An 8,083-nucleotide genomic window follows, 5' to 3' on the forward strand; every position below is an offset into this window, starting at 1 on the left:
GGGGTGTCCTTATCACATACATAACGCTTACGTACGTTTGTTCGTGTACCTTCCTCTCGGCTGCTGCCCTCCCTGCCAAGCGACTCCCTGCGATCAGGGCCGGGGAGTAAAGGATCCCATTGCTCTTTAATTTTTGTTAAATATTTTTTGGGGTTGCTTCAGCCCGGTTAAGCTGCACTTTACTGCTTAAGGGAAGCATCTGAGCCCCCCCGAGGGCTCAGGGGCTGGTGCTCGGCGGGACTGGGGGATTTGGGGAAGGGGGGGTTGCAGCATCAGCACTGGGGGATGCAGGCAGCATCCTGAAGGGCGCCGCGGCAGGGTACAAGCAGGGCTGCCTGGCTCCCATCTCCTCACCCAGAAAGGTACCCGTGCTCAGGGACGGCGTAACGCTATGGGGAAGCTGGCACTGGATCCCTGACCCCTGCCTGTATCCCTCTGGGGTCTTTCTGAGACCACCATGCCAAGAAGGCCCAGATGCAGTTTTCTGTCGCTTCCCACCCACTGTGTCTCAGAGACACAACTTCGTGCCACAAGCAGCAGAGGTTTCCCCAGTGAAGGAGACAAGTCCTGTTCCGAGATTATTTTCTTGGTAAAAAAAGAAAAATAACTTTCTGAATGATCTTGACAACACTGCCTAGTCAGAGCATGTTAAATCCATCCCTGTTCAGCTCTACTTACTAGCCATAAGGCTGCTATGCTTAAGATTTTGTAGTGTCCATTTAAAATGGACACTCCTGTTCTGGAATAAAGTCAATGCAAAATGTGCGAAATGTTTTGTGAAAGAGACTTTGGAATACCTGATGCTTTTTGACAGCAAAATCCTAAAGGATGGCTCTCTGTGGAGTTTTCTGTGCCCCATAACAGCACGCATCCTCAAACCCAGAGCAGGGCTGCGAGGTTTGATGTTTTATGGTTACTCAGAGAGTGCCAGGTTTGCATTCGAAAGGTGAGTGAACTGCTCCTGGCGTTCCAGAAGGGATTTGTTTAGTTCAGCACAGAGGTCATTGTCAGGGCAGTATGTGTAAACTTACTTCTGTTGCTGCCTTCACTGTGCAGTCTATGAATGGGAAGCCTGCGCTCCTGGGGTGACCATCTGCTCACCTTTAAGATGCCTTGATTAAAAAGAAAAGAAAGCTGAAAGCACTTGTGCAATTACAACCGAGAAGTGGAATGAAAACAGCAGATAACACGATGTACAGAAATAATCATCAGAAAAATCTTTTTTTCGGGAGCATTTATCTAACGGGGCTCGGTAAAATAAAGCAGCTCGGAAATTCAAAGATGGGTAGCGTCTCTGAGAAATGTGCCTCTCACGTAGTTTTATTTGATTACTGAATCGAACTTCAGAGTGTTCTTGAAGATTACATAAACATCCACCCTGGTGAAGCTGGTTTTGTATGTTCCTGTACTGTAAGTTATGTCAGGCATTTTTCGTTGTAAATGACTCCATATAACATAGCAGAGATTAAGCAGAATGTTACGATATACAACATGCCAGCCATCTTTACCACAAAGCCTGCAAAAACATTTTCTTAAGACACATTTTGAAATGCTGACCTTTGTAGTCACTGCTTTATGGTGACCCTACAGATGTGTTTACAACACCGAAATCTGGACGGATCTCTCTTGATTCCCTCCTTCCCCCACCAGAATATCTTTTTCATTTTACGTGTGAGCTCCATACTCTCCTAGCTGTCTTATTTGAGCGTAAGCTGTGTAAACACAACAGAAGAGATAGTAAACCCATAAATCACAGGGCTGCCATCCCTTCACACTGACTGCTCCTTGTGAGGTAAAGTACTGCTGGGAATGAATAAGAGTGGGAGAAGCAGGGCCAATGTGAGGGGAAAAAGAAACAAAAGGCATCTAGCCAGTACTGTCTAGCAGTAGTAGTGTCAAAGACCAATTTTGATGCTGTCAGGAAAAGATTTGGCCCACAGTATGTGGTCCTTACTCACCTGAGCAATTGCATTCAGCCTTATGGGAGTCACAGTATCTCTGCGGGCCCAATGTGTCATGAACATTTCAGTCAATCCCCTTCACCCTAAGCGGTTTTACAGAGAAGAAACCCAGCCTGTGATTGATTTATTTTTCTGAGCCAGAACGTTATGCACGAGAATTTACTTGTTAATCCCAATTCAAAATGTCACTTAATCCACCTCATCATTAGTTCACTTACAGTATTTTCCATAGCTATAAATTCAACATTTCTCCCCAGACATTATTTTTTTCAGCTACATAAATACTTTTTAATAGGAACAAATCCTGCAGTCGTGAATCAGTAGCAGGCAGAATGCCCGCAGACTGCACCGAGAGCAGAGATTTCAGGCTGGCCCTTTAGGACTGAAGTCATTTCAGACACAGGCTATTTTCCCCACAGAAATAACTCATACACAAATCAAGAATCACTTGACTCGCTCCAGCTAGCTTTAGCAACAGTCTGAACTGCCTGCTGCAGATTAAGAAAATTCTTCACAGACAGGTTCGCTGAAAACATAGTCCCCCCTAGAGGTTGAAAAGATGAAATATTTTAACATCATCTGTACTGCAAATATATCCTGCCATTCAGACTTTCAAATTCTTACCTTGTTTTTTGAGAAATCTATTCTTTTTTTATTTCAAGGAATCTATACTCTTCTGAAACACATCTAAGGGATTTCTTACTGCGACATGATGTATCTGGGTGTCTTTTTGTGTTTTGTGGTCTTACCTTCATATACATAGGTTATATAAAAATGCAGTGCAGCTTTTAGGTGAAAATACTGCAGCATGAAAACTCAAGATGAGCCGATGTGATGCTAAAAAAATAAATGGAAAGGGGACATATTTGCTTGTTCTTTTAGCTGACACCAACTTCTGTGTAGATATGTATACAAGAACTACAAGAAGACAAAACTACACACAAAAAACATGAGCATACATACATACATACAGTAATAACACTTCGCAGAACTCGCTACTCTTGCTATCTTAACAGCTTCCACTTCACAGCACGAAGTACAGTAAAGGCGGGCAGGTCGATGTAATTTTTATTTTACAAATGGGGAGAACAGAACTTGGGAAGGCAAACTGTGATGTCCCAGAGGTCTAGGGTGATCTCAAGATCATCCCTCCACTACACTGCCTATCTTCACTACCACTGCTAAAATCGTGGCTTGATGGTCCTCAACAGCCACACAGTGCTACACCTACCCATCCTTTCCCACCGATACTGAAAGGTGAGCTGAGATGCAGCCCAACGAGAAATGTGCTGTTCAATTACGTAAAAGCAGATGCTAGGATGAAAAAGACTGACCCCCTCAATTAGTCACAGATTCTGCTCATGCTCCCAGAGGGTATTTCAAAAGCACATACTCTTCTAAAGCATACGAATTACGGCGTTAAAACCCAACCTGATAACGCAATGTAATCTGATCAGTACTTGCTGTGTTTCCTCACATCTACAGGGCAATATTGAATGTCAGGTAACAGGGTGAAAGACAACACATCAGGAAATCTTTGCAGAGATACAACATTCAAGGCAAAATGCAGGAAAGCTGCCATGGCTTACCGAAAAATCCTGCTCTCAGAATTGTCTTAGGAGGTCACAGTCTGGCATAAGAAGACTTAGGACAGATACACATGTTAGGAACATACCTGATTTATCAAAATTAGATTATTGACAACTGGTATGAGTTACAGCAACTTCAGGAGGGCCCAAATTAATACCTTGGGACTGATACAGTATAAATCACAGTCAGCAAGCATGTCTTGTAACAGTCTTATTTCTGCGCCCCATATAGTTATAGGAAAGGAACTGGATCCATACCTTCATTTCCATCAGAAGACTTTGGAGACTCCCTGAAGCACTGCCCTTCACTGCATGCAGGAACAACATTAATGACCTTAAACTAGAGATGTTTTATTAGCTGTTCCAGTCACCTCATTTCTTCCCCTCTTCCTTTTCAGGTCAATCCATCTGGCATTATAGCAGGGATAAATCAGCTCTGACATATTTTATTATGTATAAAAAGCTGAAGATAGGCAATAGATTTGCCTGTGAAGTTGCGAGTATAACCCTATTTTACAGTAGCAGCCCATCAAGACAGTATGTTGGAATTACATTCCCTGTTTCCTTTCTAATTAATGCCCTAGTCTGCGTGAACAATAAACTGTCCACATTAGTAATGAATGTGTCTAAATATATGATACATTGCCAAGGAAATACAGGCCTCATTCAGATTAATGTTAATTTTAAAATACAGAGAAATAGTTTTTCATTTCTATGATGCCACTAAAATTGTTACGAATTGTATACAGCATTTTTCAGTTTCTAGTAACTCATCGCCCGTCTCAGGAAGGTTATCCTCTGATAACTGCAGGAAGAAACACTGCAAGTTCTACAGGGACAGGCAAAATCATATTTTGAAGTGTTTCAAAATAAGAACAGTGTGCCCAAGATTATATTTCTGTTGAAAGTTCATTTCTCTTCAGTATTCCTACCACTTCCAAATTGAAGTAGTTGCTTTAGGGATTATTAAAAAGCACATTTTTCTTTCCCCTCCCCCTATGACTAGTATTAATGAAAAAATAATTACCTGTACTTCAGCAGTCAAGGCACATCTGCAGATACAACACTAATTTTGCCATGCCTATGCTTTTCATTTCGAAAGTGAAAGAAAGCTAAAAAAGTCATGACTATGGAAAAGGTCCATAATTTTCAACAGACACAGCAATAAGACATATTAGCTAATATAGTATTGTTAGCGCTACCTACTCTAGCCTGCTTGATATTGCCCTTTATATAACGGCATTGCATACAGCCATTATATATGAACTGACACTGTTTTCAGTTGCTTATCATTTTAGCTGAATATTAATAGCTTGGGTTCAAGTTTTCAGGACGTGTCTACCATGTAATTTTTTTGTTGTTGTTCTTATTCTAACTTCAGCTGGAAAAGCTTGGCCATTCCTCAAGAGATTAAGAAAATATTCATTGCCTTACATCTTTAAAAAACTGTCAACTTCTTTTTGGCCCTTCAATTGGGGGTGGGTGGGGGGGAGAGGAGGGAGCCTGTGTGTGAAGGACAGGCACATGAAAATGTGTTTGTGTTTAACCAGGTATGAATTCTAAGGTTAGAAAGACTGATGTTCCTACAAGCAGTCCTACAAGCAGCAAAAGGTTAACAGCATAAATCCAAGATTTCCTCTCCCCTATGTGCGCACCATCCCCTTGCAACTTGCTTATCACGTTGTACCTGCACTGTCCATCCCCAGCAACTGAGCTTTATCCCTACCCCAACCCTGTAGCCAACCGGTGACCCAACAGCACATACACAGCACCACATACACAGCACCACAGGGATGAATACACTTGCTTTGGGCCAGGACGCTGAGGGATCTCAGCTGCTCCAGACTGCTGGATGAGGGTACCAGAAATAACACTGGGAAGCCTCACTTTGTTTTCTTTGTGTAGTCCAGGGGAAAGCTGGACTGATTCTTCTGCCTCCTCCTGAGACATCGCAGCACTGGCAATTCTCCAGGGGACAGCTGGGTGCAGTGATTCCTATCTGTGTCCTGTCACAGATTTCCCAAGGCACTTCACATGCTTCACAGAAAGAAAACACCCTGGGTAACAGGAACTGATCCTTACATTTTATATTCAGTTTGGGCAACATTCAGTTTGGACCAATTTTTTAAATGGTTCTGATTAATAATAAGAAAGTATGCTATATTTCCATGGTATTTTAAGTACAAAACTGTGCTAGGGAGAACTTAGTCTTCTTATTATGTGTAGATATGTATCTATTGAACTCAATCTCAATCCAGCATCCGCAAACTGTAGCCTCTGAAATTATACTAGCAGAACCAGTAAAGGTGTAAGAGTTCAAAGGCCAGCCAGAAATCATGGACTCATTTGTTAACATGGCCTTATTAAAAAGAACCAGCTGAGCCTCAATTGCCAGCATCGACTTTGAAGGTAATTAGCTGCCAATAAAAGCCAAGAACACCCATTCAAATGCAAGTCACTCCATTCTCACCATAAAATTTGGCAGGTGGCTTGTGTGGGGGTGTGTGTGGTGTGTGAGTGTTATGCTACAGAAGAGCTTGCAGGGTGTTGAACCAGTGCCAAACATGGAGCCAGACAATGTGGACAAACACTCAGAAGCAGTGCAACGCTTGTGAGCTTCCCTGAAAGACAAAAGAGAAATGACTGGTCAGGCTGAGCATAACCCCGGTGACAAGTGGGAATAAGAGGGTTAGGCCTCAAGGGCAATGGAGTATGCCACTACCCATAAATCCACAAATGAAAAAGTCCACTGACTGTATAGCACAGTTATTGGTGTGGTGCAGGTGTCATTTCTGTACCACATACAAACAAGAGGCAGTGCTCTTCTGGGTTTATTGCAAATTTATGAGCAACACAATGCCCTACTGTGAAAGCTGTTTTGCGGTGGTGTTGAAAACAGTTAACAGAGGCTGTAAAACAGAGGTCTTAATTTTGAGCCAGTCCCAGGTGTTAGTCAATCAAGTTTAAGTTTTTTCTTTATTTATATGGGAATTACTTGTAAAACTCTTAAGTGTAATCCAAGTATACATCTAAGCGTATTCCAAGTTCAGGATTTTTATCTGCTTTCTCTCTTGAAAATATTTAATGTGGTACTGCCATTGGAAAGCTATGTCTGATCAAGTGATTTGTCATCAACTGAACTTCAAGAAAAAAGGAACAGAATTCCCAAAAATGACAGAACAGAGGAGCTCCAACTTTTTGCAGCAAGACTAAAATTACAAAAAAAACCCCTGAAAAATGTGGATTTTTCCCTTGAAAGTCTTTGCAAAAGAAGGTCCTTGTTTATGGGTCCACAGACTAAACCTATGCCTGAAACTTTGAGAGCAATGATGAATTACAAGGAATTATCACATTATGCTTCATATGAAATCTTGTCTAGTTCCTATTGCTAGGTGAAAAAGGATGCCTGTTTTATCTTTTGCTCTAAAAATCCCTAAACAACAGCAAAATGCAGTGCACAACAGGACTCATACTGTCATTCTGTAAAAAAAGGGACCAACAGCCTGAACAACTGGAAGCAGGTGCCTCCAGTAAACAAACTATATCTCCACAGAAAAGAGAGGCCAGTTCTCCAGAGTCCACTAACTTGATTTGAGCTCTACAAGGTTACTCCTCGGAATTGCTGGATTTTCACAGAGTGAAAGTCATCTGTCCTTTCTCTTCCATAAATAGTAAAGATTAAACTTCTTGTCATGGCTGCTCAAGGAGGAGTAATACTTCTTTTCCGCTGCCTGCCACCCCAGACAACATAGAGCATGGGCAAAATGCAGCTTTATACACAGCAAATGTTATTTACATTAGTCATTAGTTTTTTACAGCACATGCATGATTCCACTGAAGCCTATGGAAGGACGTACTGATCATAAGTTGACAACAAAACCTTCAACACAACTTTCATTTCTAAGAAGAAAGATGCTTTTGTATTTATTTTCAATTTAAACAAAGTATCCCCACACTTCCTCTGTTTTTCCAAGTACTTTCAGAGATGAGAAATACTGAGAAAGCAATTATTGTATTCTTTTTAAAAGTGTAACCTTATACAGTACCCCTGACGCATATTGCCTCTCTCCAAAATGCACCCTCCTCTTCTGCCTAGGCTACATTGGAAAAGATTCACTTTCTTCATGCAATGAATTTCTATATTTATAGATAATATCTGGCTATAGATAATATCTGGGTATAGAACTGACTCTTTATGCTAACTGAACCAAATTAGAAGGATAAATCATCTTGTTTTGGATCAAAGTGATGCTGTGATTCTCACTTTTGTTTTCATTTCCATGTCTTAGAACAACATCTGCAAAATTTGCCCCTGGGATTTTACTAATGTAAATACCTTGGACTCTTTCCTGGGCTCATTTCAGCCTTGGATGGTCACCACTGAAGTGCACAGGACAATGGCCACCTTGTTCCTCATGTACATTTGTCTCCATCAAAGAACCATATCATAATTTGAGGTAAGTAGCGAGTGCTGAAATACAAACATCTGCTGTGCCTTACCAACACCATAGCAATTCTGTCCAGAGGACTTAA

This window comes from Aptenodytes patagonicus, chromosome Z (assembly GCF_965638725.1).
Source record: "Aptenodytes patagonicus chromosome Z, bAptPat1.pri.cur, whole genome shotgun sequence".
Lineage (NCBI taxonomy): Eukaryota > Metazoa > Chordata > Aves > Sphenisciformes > Spheniscidae > Aptenodytes > Aptenodytes patagonicus.